The 13,308-nt window shown below is 40.7% G+C and overlaps 1 long non-coding RNA gene across 1 annotated transcript; it reads left to right on the top strand.

Annotated features, from left to right (window-relative positions):
- Positions 1-6,024: 6,024 nt before the first annotated feature.
- Positions 6,025-10,609, top strand: LOC117726093. Its single transcript, XR_004608971.1, has 2 exons — positions 6,025-9,409; positions 10,068-10,609. It is a non-coding gene; the product is annotated as an uncharacterized LOC117726093 (long non-coding RNA).
- Positions 10,610-13,308: the final 2,699 nt, after the last annotated feature.

Raw genomic sequence — 13,308 nt, 5'->3', positions numbered from 1 at the left:
TCGCCGCCACGGCGCAGGGAATGGGAGATGGACAAAATGAATTATGTCCTCAAGAAAACGAAGAGTATGATCATCGGTGTCATTGAGGAGATGACAGGCGTTGAGGGTAAGCAGGTAAAACAGGAAATATCTCAGGAGGTCAACCCTCTTGCAAAAACCTTTATTTGGCTAGTTCTTAAAGACCAGAAGAGGTATGAGGAGATATATCCAACAGGGAAAGAATTCGCCCCTAACGATAATGTTCAAGTGATTTCATACATAGATCAACATCCGACTGCGCTCCTTTATTACTCAAACGTGGTCAGATGTATAATCCCAGATGAAATTCAGGAGTACCTCTCCTGTCACATCACAAATGGGATTATGTCCAAGATTGAGCCGGAAGCAATAAGAAGCAGAGCATCTTGCAGTCAGTCATGTGCCAAGAAGTACGCAAAGGCACTGACCCAAATATGGACCTTTGTGAAAGAGTCGTCCGTTAAGATCGACAAACACAAAATGAACCTTGATTTACCGACTCAGATGCAGGTCTTGAGCTTTAATGGCGGTGAATTACCAATAATTCCTGGTTTAATATGTGAGACAGTGGACACGAAGTCTGTTTTATCGACTCAGACGCCGGACTTGAGCTTTAATGACGGTGAATTACCAATAATTCCTGGTTTAATATGTGAGACGGTGGACACGAAGTCTGTTTTATCGACTCAGACGCCGGACTTGAGCTTTAATGACGGTGAATTACCAATAATTCCTGGTTTAATATGTGAGACGGTGGACACAAAGTCTGTTTTACCGACTCAGACGCCGGTCTTGAGCTTTAATGGTGTTGAATTACCAATAATTCCTTGTTTAATATGTAAGACGGTGACGAAGTCTGTTTTACCAACTCGGATGCCGGTCTTGAGCTTTAATGGTGTTGAATTACCAATAATTCCTGGTTTAATATGTGAGACGGTGGACACGAAGTCTGTTTTACCAACTCGGATGCCGGTCTTGAGCTTTAATGGTGTTGAATTACCAATAATTCCTGGTTTAATATGTGAGACGGTGGACACGAAGTCTGTTTTACCGACTCAGACGCCGGACTTGAGCTTTAATGACGGTGAATTACCAATAATTCCTCATTTAAGATGTAAGACGGTGGACACAAAGTCTGTTTTACCAACTCAGACGCCGGTCTTGAGATTTAATGACGGTAAATTACCAATAATTCCTGGTTTAATATGTAAGACGGTGGACACAAAGTCTGTTTTACCGACTCAGACGGCGGTCTTGAGCTTCAAGGAGGACGATGTACCTTCAACATCTCCAGACGCACAGCAAGCAAAAAGGAAAATGTCAATTCAGATATTCGTGGAGAAGCTGGTTTCAAGGACACTCCGCAAAGTACAAGGTAACATGAGCGTTAAAAACGCAGAGGACATCGTCACGCGTCTGTCAGAGCGGACGTGGCTCGACGTCCAAGGTGTCGACTTTGATTTCACCACAAAAACGTTTTCAAAACTTAACGAGGTGATTTTCAAGGAGCTTTATAAGAAGTGGGGCAGTGCAGAATTGGTGCTGTTGTCCATGAAGTTAGGGGAACCAGAACTCGGGAACTGGATTGCCTCCTCTGTGAAGGACCACCTGATGACGCCACCCAAAAAGTGCAGGACCATCTACCAGTTCTTTTCGTCTATAGGCAAAGCCATCTCCAACATCTGCAAGTGTGGAAACAAAGTTCATGTTCAGTAGGTGAAGGGAAGGTGGGGTTTACTCCGGGAGAGAGACCACATCACCTTCATAAAAGAGGGACAGAGACCAGTGGAGCAGGACTTCAGGTCTCAGGGCACTCCGGAGGACAACAGTGTGACCTCAAAGCTCGAAGGCGTGAGCCTTTTGTGAGTCTGTGTTAATGTCTACTGTGACAGTAGACATTAACACAGACTCACAAAAAAAACTGTCACAGTAGACAACACAGACATCTAATAACTGATTCAACTGGGACAGAGACCAGTGGAGCAGGACTTCAGGTCTCAGGGCACCCCGGAGGACAACAGTGTGACCTCAAAGCTCGAAGGCGTGAGCCTTTTGTGAGTCTGTGTTGTTGTCTACTGTGACAGTAGACAACAACACGGACTCACAAAAAAAAACTGTGACAGTAGACAACAACACAGACATCTAATAACTGATTCAACTGGGACAGAGACCAGTGGAGTAGGACTTCAGGTCTCAGGGCACCCCGGAGGACAACAGTGTGACCTCAAAGCTCGAAGGCGTGAGCCTTTTGTGAGTCTGTGTTGTTGTCTACTGTGACAGTAGACAACAACACGGACTCACAAAAAAAACCTGTCACAGTAGACAACAACACAGACATCTAATAACTGATTCAAATGGGACAGAGACCAGTGGAGCAGGACTTCAGGTCTCAGGGCACCCCGGAGGACAACAGTGTGACCTCAAAGCTCGAAGGCGTGAGCCTTTTGTGAGTCTGTGTTGTTGTCTACTGTGACAGTAGACAACAACACGGACTCACAAAAAAAAACTGTCACAGTAGACAACAACACAGACATCTAATAACTGATTCAACTGGGACAGAGACCAGTGGAGCAGGACTTCAGGTCTCAGGGCACTCCGGAGGACAACAGTGTGACCTCAAAGCTCGAAGGCGTGAGCCTTTTGTGAGTCTGTGTTGTTGTCTACTGTGACAGTAGACAACAACACGGACTCACAAAAAAAAACTGTCACAGTAGACAACAACACAGACATCTAATAACTGATTCAACTGGGACAGAGACCAGTGGAGCAGGACTTCAGGTCTCAGGGCACCCCGGAGGACAACAGTGTGACCTCAAAGCTCGAAGGCGTGAGCCTTTTGTGAGTCTGTGTTGTTGTCTACTGTGACAGTAGACAACAACACGGACTCACAAAAAAAAACTGTCACAGTAGACAACAACACAGACATCTAATAACTGATTCAACTGGGACAGAGACCAGTGGAGCAGGACTTCAGGTCTCAGGGCACTCCGGAGGACAACAGTGTGACCTCAAAGCTCGAAGGCGTGAGCCTTTTGTGAGTCTGTGTTGTTGTCTACTGTGACAGTAGACAACAACACGGACTCACAAAAAAAAACTGTCACAGTAGACAACAACACAGACATCTAATAACTGATTCAACTGGGACAGAGACCAGTGGAGCAGGACTTCAGGTCTCAGGGCACCCCGGAGGACAACAGTGTGACCTCAAAGCTCGAAGGCGTGAGCCTTTTGTGAGTCTGTGTTGTTGTCTACTGTGACAGTAGACAACAACACGGACTCACAAAAAAAACCTGTCACAGTAGACAACAACACAGACATCTAATAACTGATTCAAATGGGACAGAGACCAGTGGAGCAGGACTTCAGGTCTCAGGGCACCCCGGAGGACAACAGTGTGACCTCAAAGCTCGAAGGCGTGAGCCTTTTGTGAGTCTGTGTTGTTGTCTACTGTGACAGTAGACAACAACACAGACATCTAATAACTGATTCAACACATACATAATAATTGTGCTTGTCTCACCTATCATTTGCTTTAAGAGCTGTACATAAATTGTACGTAAATTTGAACCTGCTCCAGCGCAGAGATAGATATATAAATAAGTAGATAGATAGATAGATAGAAATAATGTGTTTGTAGCAGCAAGCAAAGTTACGGAGTAAAAATACTCACTATATATAATAAAATAAAATTGCAGAGCAGAACATATTCAATTTAAGAAAGTTAAATAATTTAATTTAATAATAATCACCCAACAGTCATATTTTTATGAATCATAATTTATTTTAAAAAGATAAAAACTGGAATAGGAGGAGGAAGAAGAAGAGGAGGAAGAGGAGGAGGAGGAGGAAATGCAAAGTATACACAGAGTATATAAGGTGAAAGCGGTGCAAGGGTTATTGATGTTGATTCAATTGGAGGAGGATCTGGCCAGAGGGGATTTCCTGCTCTGAGCGTAGACCATTGTTGCACCTTAAAATCATGTGACCAATGGAATTAACCCTGTAAGACCCAAGCATAGAAATAATATCTAAATCTTTTTTTTTTTTAAGTCAGATGATGTTGTAAGAGTCTTCTGATTTAAAAAAAAAAAAATTTAAAAAAAATGTTTTTGTACGTTTTTAGGAAAACGTTGTAATATTGCAACGTTGGGCCTAGTTGGTATCAGAATTTCAGCATTTGCTCTCAAACTGTCAGAACAAATACACAAAACAACTAATGGTTAATTTGGAGTGTGTATTGCTTACATAGCACTACAGTACATTTAATTAATAATAATCACCCAACAGTCATATTTTTATGAATCATAATTTATTTAAAAAAGATAAAAACTGGAATAGGAGGAGGAGGAAGAAGAGGAGGAGGAGGAAGAAGAAGAGGAGGAAGAGGAGGAGGAGGATGAAATGCAAAGTATACACAGTGTATATAAGGTGAAAGCGGTGCAAGGGTTATTGATGTTGATTCAATTGGAGGAGGATCTGGCCAGAGGGGATTTCCTGCTCTGAGCGTAGACCATTGTTGCACCTTACAATCATGTGACCAATGGAATTAACCCTGTAAGACCCAAGCATAGAAATAATATCTAAATCTTTTTTTTTTTAAGTCAGATGATGTTGTAAGAGTCTTCTGATTTAAAAATTAAAAAAAAATGTTTTTGTAAGTTTTTAGGAAAACGTTGTAATATTGCAACGTTGGGCCTAGTTGGTATCAGAATTTCAGCATTTGCTCTCAAACTGTCAGAACAAATACACAAAACAACTAATGGTTAATTTGGAGTGTGTATTGCTTACATAGCACTACAGTACATTTAATTAATAATAATCACCCGACAGTCATATTTTTATGAATCATAATTTATTTTAAAAAGATAAAAACTGGAATAGGAGGAGGAGGAAGAAGAAGAGGAGGAAGAGGAGGAGGATAAGGAGGAAGAAGAGGAGGAGGAGGAGGAAGAAGAAGAGGAGGATGAGGATGAAATGCAAAGTATATACAGTGTATATAAAGTGAAAGCGGTGCAAGGGTTATTGATGTTGATTCAATTGGAGGAGGATCTGGCCAGAGGGGATTTCCTGCTCTGAGCGTAGACCATTGTTGCACCTTAAAATCATGTGACCAATGGTATTAACCCGGTAAGACCCAAGCATAGAAATAATATCTAAATCTTTTCCAAAAAAATTTAACAATGCACCATACATGCAACCCCCACAATCAAAAACATTTACACCTCTCCCTGAACAATGCACCATACATGCAACCCTACATTCAAAAACCTTTACACTTGTCCCTGAACAACCATCCTCCAAAGCATTCTACAAACATTATCTGGCTTGTGTAACAAGGAGATATTTGGGCAAACCAACAAAGTCCAGATAAAAAAAACAGTTGACTATATCTCACTGCGACCATAGAAATAACATAGGGTTAGGGTTACCCTAACCCATTTAGAATGATTCAAATCTGGTCTAAATTTAAAATTATAACAAATAACCCATTTGTAAAGTGTGAATCATCAAATACATTATATTTCTGTAAGTATTTATCCTGTATCTGAACATCCAAGAAGTGGAATGTCTCCATGTAGTGTGCAAGGTGCACATGCTATTTTAGCTACCATTTTCACCCAACGTTGTAAAATTACAACAATGACATAACAAGCTGAAAATCTAATGTGATGCATTAATTCCACAATAACTTAGTATTTACATGAACTACATATTCTAACAATCACCCAAAAAAATATTTCATGGAATTTACTTACTTCAATGTTATATATATATATATATATATACATATATATATATATATATACATATATATATATACATATATATATATACATATATATATATATACATATATACATATATATATATATATATATATATATATATATATATATATACATATACATATATATATACATATACATATACATATATATATATCCAGTTGAATGAAACAAGGAGATGTGCTTCCAGGAAAGTTTGCAGGTAGAGTGAGTTCATGGCCTTATGGCCAGACCTACATACACATTTACGATCCAATAGCATTGCAAGGCAAGACAATAGGACCCATTGACTATGTAAATGTGGTCTTTCCCCAAAAAACGTTTTTGCAAATGTGTTTTTTGGAGAGATAAAAGTGACGTTGTAATATTACAACCAGGGGTCTTACAGGGTTAAGAGGATTTGTGGTCACGGAAAGTACTCCGCAGCCTGTGAAATCAGTCGTACAATATATTCTGAATCTGTGGTGAGAGCTCTGTAAAAAGTAAAAGGACAGCCTGGGTTACTAAAACCCTGGGGCCAAAATGTACAGCTGATCCACAGCCACCTACCCATACATCCACATTCCCCATTTGGCACAAAGCACACCAACGACTATACATGGCAGCTTCATTGTACTCAGAGACCAAGCTGTACTCCAGTGTGAGTAGTCGTTTGATTTATCAAATAGATGTCAACTTAAAACTACATATCGACTCGCTATCATTCCTCAAAATTGACTTTTACGAAAAGGCTTTTTAAAAATGTTTCCAGTAAACTGGTTGTCTCTCACTCTCATCATTTTACTTTACCAGTTTCTCTTACTCGTTCTTATCAAGTTTACCGTTTTTTATTTATGTTTTTGTGTAATTTTATTTCAACCGTCCATACGACTTTCTCTTATTCTGTGAAGCACTTTGTAACCGCGTTTTGAAGTTTGTTGACCAGTCTGTAACAACAGATGTCCCAGCACAGACTAACTCAAAAGAATCAACTTAAATGCAAGATCAAACTTTTGTTGGAACAGAGCTATTGTTAATGTTATTAGCTACACACGTACTGTTCCAATTATGTCAAGTCTGCTGAGAAAATGTAAATTATTAAAACAATTTAACATCAGAAGACTAAATACAACGAGCACAGTATTCTACCAAAATGCAGTCAAGCAAGGCTCAAAGAAACCTGTGTGAGCTCTTTACTGTCCCACACTGACGCCTAGTGGATGTCACGTGTTATTGCCCCACAAACCATTAGCATTTACTGAGTAAGGGATTTCGTTATACTATCCTGCACAGATGTGCTGTACTATATTGTCAACGCTATACTTGCAGGAGGCAAATCAGAATATGTTTCCAGCTAATGGATAGCAAAAGACTGGAAATTACTATTATTTGTTCATTATTTCATATAAATCACCATAATGTGCTCATTGCTTCAATTTTAATGACTAAAGAGTTTCCTTTGATTCGTTCTGCGTCCCTTTGTGTGCCTATTTAACTGGCTCTGCTAACCTGTTAGTGAAGTAGTAGCTTCACATTGTTTATAATGAAATTACCATTGTCCCTCCTTTCAGCACCTTTAAATCGAGGCAGCGGAAAGGAAAAAACAAAAGGATTTAATGTGTGGGTGCAGATGAGTCATCTGAGCTGTTGGCTGCCTGTCAACTTCTGGCAGTGAAAATGTCCAGATGCAGACCCAGACTCTAAAAAGCTGCTTACGCAACTCTGTGCACTATTTTTTTTTTTTTAAGCGTGGGAAAAAAAATCACAACACTTCTTGAGTCTCTGAAAAAGCAGCCACGACGGGTCAAAAGCAACCAGCAACTCACGGAGCAATTTATTTACAACTGTGTGCAGGCTTGTGTGAGTAAAGCGTTTTTCTTGCCTCACATCTCACAGCAATATTGTCTTGAAAGTTAAGACCATGCCACGTGGCCACCACAAAGTACTGATTAGTCTATTATTACATGCTTGGTGTTGATTTAAGAGCTGGCCCTTCATATGTGCTCGGTGACCATGACTATGAGAGTTGGAGTTTCCTCAGAAACGGTGCCAAACCTCAGGGGAAGTGAAGCCATGATTGAGCAGCACTGGCATTTTACTTGGCTAATTCTTCTGAATGGGGACGTTTCCAGAGAAAGAGTCTGAAGTGTGAACACATTCAAAATAGATTTATTTTTATTTTGTTGGATAAAAGATGACAGGTCTTCTAACAAGTTGTTCCAGTGTGGATCCATGTGTGTTGGAACAGGTCTTAGCGAGTCCATCAAGATATGTCAGTCGTGAAAGTGCAATTTAAATATTGGTTTTCACTAATTGCCCCGCTGTGAGTCACTTTTCCACTCGTCCAATACGTTGCTCAAACGTTAACCTAACCTTTTAAAACAAAGAGCTCATCGTCTTGGGACCGGATCCTAAACGAGGAAGTAAAAAAACAAAACAAAAACATGCATTTCGTGAGATTTAATCCAACTCTAAACATTTTCTATTAGGGTAAAATATGGCATCTCTATCATGAGATAGCACGTTTTCTAAAACACTAAGAGATGAAATGAAAGTCTGTCCACCCAGAGTGAAATATCTCAACGACTTCAGGATTGTTCGCCATAAACATTGATTGTCACCAGAGGACGAATCCTATATACCGACATTGGTGACCCCTTGACCTTTCCTTACCATTCCCCTCTATCGTATCTTAAAGTGAGAGCACATGTAGACTCAGTTCTTTCGAACGCCACACCCTTAACGCCACACACTCCCAATTATTTCTCAGGCTTGTAGTCTTCAAACCCAACCGCCGCTCAAGTGACTTCACGCCTTTCAGCAGATGTTGTGCAGCTCCCTCTGGAGCCCCCCAAAAAGTCTTCATATTCCCCAATTATTGGAAACAGGCTTTGCTGTGTAAAATTGGAGTTCCCATTTAATTTTCCATCCTGTATTGTCATCGGGCATGTTAATTTGACTGAAAACTAACAACTATAACCCCATCCATCAACTGCACTTTGTGCTTAGTGCTAATTTTATAGTTAGAAAACACCCAACATTCTAGCCTTATCATTGTGAGCATGCCAACTTTAACATGAACAATAAATATAAACCTGTGTGTTTACATCCTATAATGGAAAAAATAAAATAATAATAATAATAATAATAAGCCTAGTGGGTGTTTTGTAGGTCATCCCCAATGCATTTTACAACCAAATCATTCAATAAATAAATGTTTCAGGCAGTGTACAAAATAACCGGCTTTTAGGAGATAAAAATCGACAGGAAATATAATTTAAAAACACAAACTATAACCAACAAGCCACCCTTTTAAACCTGCTCCAAGTTACAGCACGAGCACGTGACAATCGACTGGAAACTCCTGAACTGCCCCTGCGGTCGTCTACTGTGAACAATCAGGAAATTAATGCTGCTGCTTCCAACGTGATGTCACCGTTAACGCATTATAGCTGCAGCCCGCTTGATATGCAGCTCATACTGCAGCGGAGACAGACGGCAGAGGAGGCGTTTCAGCTCCAGCGAATTAAAGAAGGAAACCAAACTCCCCTTTTTGAGCAACAGATATCAGCGGATTTACCTTCCCCCCATGTTCGTTTGAGGGAAACCAGGCTCCTTCAGCAACGGTGAGTTTAATTGACCAACTAAATACTGCGTGTCCATTCCTCCACGGGTTAAGAGACGCGTCACGCCACGTCGTGTCGTACCGCCGTCCCCGAAGGCACGCGCGCTCTGTTGGGGATGCTGCCTTCAAGTTCGTTTCCGAAGCGTCCGCATTTTTTTTATTTTTTTATTTTCCATTTAGCTTTCAGCTATTGGTTTCAAGTTTCAAGTAAAACTTCAGCAACTCTCATTTATGTTTTTGGGTGAAAACAAAGGAAGAGAAGCCGATAGAGAGTCATGTTTTTAAAAGAACATTGAATATAGACGATGAATAAAACAGGTTAATTTTGAGGTTGATTATCAATCCGAATTCTATATTTCCAACAGCTTCAAAGTGCACCAGTACACTTGCTCTTCCTGTTAAGTGTGGTCTGAGGAACAGTAGCTTCCTTTCCAGATATATTTTCGACCAATTCCTGTTCTTAAAATCCTTATGTACCGCAATAATAAACTCAAACATGCATACTTTTATTGGAAATTGTCCAAAAATAGTTGTCAACGTGTATCTATGCGTGCATGACTGCTATAAAGAAATATGAATATCTATCTGAAACATCTCCACAAATACCCCAAATGTAGCCTAGCTAACCCTAAAACTCATGAATCTGTCTTCCTTTGCAGCCAGTTGTAATTAACCACGGGGAACCATGGTGGCAGCAGTCCTCAAGTTGTACTTCATTGGAACGGCGTTGAGCATCCTCGCAGTCCTTTATGGGATGGTGGACTCCTTTGGTGGTCTGATGTACGCCCAGGACCATCACTACATTATGGACCTGGACCAGCAGACACAGAGGCCGCTCTCCTCTGGCACCCACCGGAGAGGATCGCCTCCGACTAAAAACATCTGCTCATGAAGGGAAAACATCTTGGTCCCTGAATTTAAATGGCAGCCGGATTGGATATTCTGGCTACTGTGGCCAACGGATGGACAGACGGGGCATCCCTGTGATGTCTGACTTGCGTCTGCGTTACACAGATTGTTGATATGCATGCACTGTCCCATGCTTTTGTGTTTGCTGCACACATAGCAGTTTGTGTATAGCAACTATAAACCTGATAAGAAATGTTACAGCACTACTGAATAATTTGCACTAAAACAAGAACGTTTTGTCTTTTTTTTTAATGTTTTTCTTTTTCCGAATAAAATGATTTTTTTAAATGTTTGAAGTGTTGCATCGACTATCAACTGCAGCCTCTTTTAAAGAAACTGTTTACTGGATAGTAATAATATTGTTTTTTTAGAGACAAAACACGCATAGAGCTCGGTCTTCTTTGTGTTAATGGAGTGAAGACGTGACTCTTTCCTCCCAAACAGGACTGTGTCAAATCCAGAAACACGCCTGAAATTAAAATTCAAGTCATGCCAAGTTTTATGACGACTGATTCATCCAATATCGCATGAAACGTCTCAATGGCAGGCCCCCGAGAGGTACGGGTCCAAGCACGGCCCGGCCCTCCGGTATAAGAAGAAACAGTTTAACGAGAGCTCGCTCCCTTTGTTTCGAAGGGCTGGTTGCGCAATGAGGCTTGTCTGGATCTTTGTCCCTGTGGTTTATGAGTACGTACTGACAATGCAGCAAATGGATGAATCAGTGTAATGTGCACACGATTGCGCATGTTCATGGGTCGGTTTCTGTGTGGATCAGTCTGATTGCTCTCCGATTTCAGTGGTCAAAGGTCAATGTGACTTCCCAAAATGTGTTTTGCGGCATAATTTTAAGACAGTTTCTCTGATAAGGTAATATAACTTAATCGTGACATTGGTGGACAGACATGGACTCAAACTTAGGTGGTAATTCTAGTTTTGGTGAAAGAGAAAGTTAATAGGGCCCATTCGTGACGTAGAGCCGTTGATTAAACATGTTCAAACAAACCTTGCACGGAATCGGCAAGCTGAATTCTCTGAATCATGAGTGTCGCTCCCTGAGTCAGAAGGTTGCCGCTGTGGAATTCCCCTCTGTGGTGACGGAAAGCAGCGCTATCAACTCGGCCGTGATATACAACACTTCATTCCGCGGGCAAAGCTCTTGACCGCGGAAACAAACGTAACGTACTGAAGGGAACATGACAGCCACCAACACACTGAGTGGACTGAAGTAAAGTCGGAGAACAGTGAATGGCTGACAGATGTGAGAGGAGATCAAATAAGCCTCCGTTGATCCCCCGGAGGGCAACTTCTGTTGTTTCAGCAACACAAGGACAGAAATCAGTACAGAAGTTTTTAAAAAATGAAGAAAAAACAACAACAATGAGACTTGCAAACAGTATTGTGACCAGAGTAGTACTTAATTAGAACTATTAGTGTGATAGTGTCTCAAGCAAAGGGACATAGTGGAGTGATATGATACCGCCAACTAACAGTGCAGCAAAATGGCGTGGGAAATAAAGTAAACCAGAACATCAAATGCATTGATATAGTATGACATAATGTACAGTTCAGCAATATGGCATAGAATATAAACAAATTATAAAGTATAGTATGACGAATAATGAATAAAACGAGTACTTCTACTCATATGTTGCACCTGTGTTGTGTGATAATCAATGTGGGTGCCGCGATCACTCAGCTTATTAGACGGAAAATAAAGAAACTGTATTGTCGGCGACTACAAAATCTTTGGATTCTTCTATCGGCTCAGTGTGTAAACTCGTTTTTCCAAAACTAAAAGGACAAGAAACGTCTGATTGTCGTTCCATGGCAGCCCCTCTTGGTTTACCCTGCTGTCGCTCTGCGTTGTCCTGTCTCCAGGCCTGTATTAGTCAGCACACCTGGGCTTGGTGCTCTGTGCTCAAAGGCCGGAGTAGCACATCCTCCTCTCCCACACACCTCCATGGCTTGTGGTTTTTGTTCTATAGTTTATTTATCTGAGCAACACAAAACCGACGGAGACCCCTTTCCCTCCTCCAGTCCCTTCACTGCTGACTTTACAGATGTGTCCTTTGTTCACATCTCCAGATGGCCTGTGGTTTGTATTGTTTAAAAAAAAATACATTTGTTGTAAATAAATGACTTAATTATTAAGAATAAGCTGCGTCTCCTGTTTTTGCAACACATTGAAGCGTTTTTCCAATCCCCAAAACCCCGATTGGCAGGATGACAGTGTTTGTCAGTGCGTGCGTTCCAAAACGTTTGCATATGACTCGTAAAAAATAAAATATTCCACATGCCCAAAAGTATGATATGGAAGTGTAGCAGTCAGCATTTATGCAGCGTGACCCATTTTGGGCACTATGTCAGGTCTTGCTTGTTGTGGAGTTTGTCCTTAACTTGACAAAACTAAACTAAACAAAAACAGTGGAGCTTGAACAGTTACGCCTCCATTAAGCTCTCCGCAGTCAACATGTTTCTTCGGCCTCTTTTCCTATAGTTTCCCCTCAGGGTGAGGAATTGTACCAGCTTGCTTTAAAGCTGTTCTCTCTGCAAGTGGTTCCAGTGATCGTTATTCATGCACACCGCCAGAGATAAATCATCCAGTTAGTCATAGAAGAACATTAGGTTTTTATGTTTTTAAATAATGTACCAAAGTAGCAGTTTTATATTGCCTGATTTGACCTCTCCTCATTTAATGCGTGATTCCCCTTCCACTGAACAGCATGAAGCCATAACCAATATTGCTCGTAATGATGTACATATGTTTCTAATTGGATCTCAAGGATTATTTCAGGAATTTAACATCTGGATAAGATTTTAAAAAAAATATTGAAGGACATAGACACTTTATTCCAGTTGAAAGGGTCCAAAATATAATATGAGGTGAAGGTAAGATGAAATAAACTCAACATTGAGCATTGTAATCTTTTCCCCATGGCAGTATAGGATAAAGTAAACGGTCACAGCTGTGCCAGATCAGCTGCAGGCAAA

This window comes from Cyclopterus lumpus, chromosome 23, assembly GCF_009769545.1.
Source record: "Cyclopterus lumpus isolate fCycLum1 chromosome 23, fCycLum1.pri, whole genome shotgun sequence".
In the NCBI taxonomy this organism is placed as follows: domain Eukaryota; kingdom Metazoa; phylum Chordata; class Actinopteri; order Perciformes; family Cyclopteridae; genus Cyclopterus; species Cyclopterus lumpus.
The sequence above is the reverse complement of the archived record's forward strand: the minus strand, read 5'-3'. Positions and strand labels throughout refer to the sequence as shown.